A 406-nucleotide genomic window follows, 5' to 3' on the forward strand; every position below is an offset into this window, starting at 1 on the left:
TTTATTGATAAAGAAATTGCCTAAAGGGCATTATAGTACGGGTATAGTAGCCTAGTAAGAAATCTATGGCCAAGGCATAGCCTAAAGGGCATTATATACACCAAAGAATGTATGACCCATTGAGTTATAATAAAATGGTTTCCAAATAGAAACAATGGGCAAAAGGAAACAAGTTCCTTCAGATTTAAGAAAGAAAGAAAACGCCTAAGACCCTTTTGAGAAAGTGGTCAAGACTATACCTATGTAATCTACTGATCAAAATTATGCTACATATCAGTATGATAAGAGGCAAGAGCCGTGGTGATCATACTGATATATCCCACGAAAATTATACACGTTATAGCAAGACCGGATTAGCCATCCTAGTCTAAACTTGATGCAAAGATTGATATTGAGAAGGCACAAA

Source organism: Brassica oleracea, chromosome C9 (assembly GCF_000695525.1).
Source record: "Brassica oleracea var. oleracea cultivar TO1000 chromosome C9, BOL, whole genome shotgun sequence".
In the NCBI taxonomy this organism is placed as follows: domain Eukaryota; kingdom Viridiplantae; phylum Streptophyta; class Magnoliopsida; order Brassicales; family Brassicaceae; genus Brassica; species Brassica oleracea.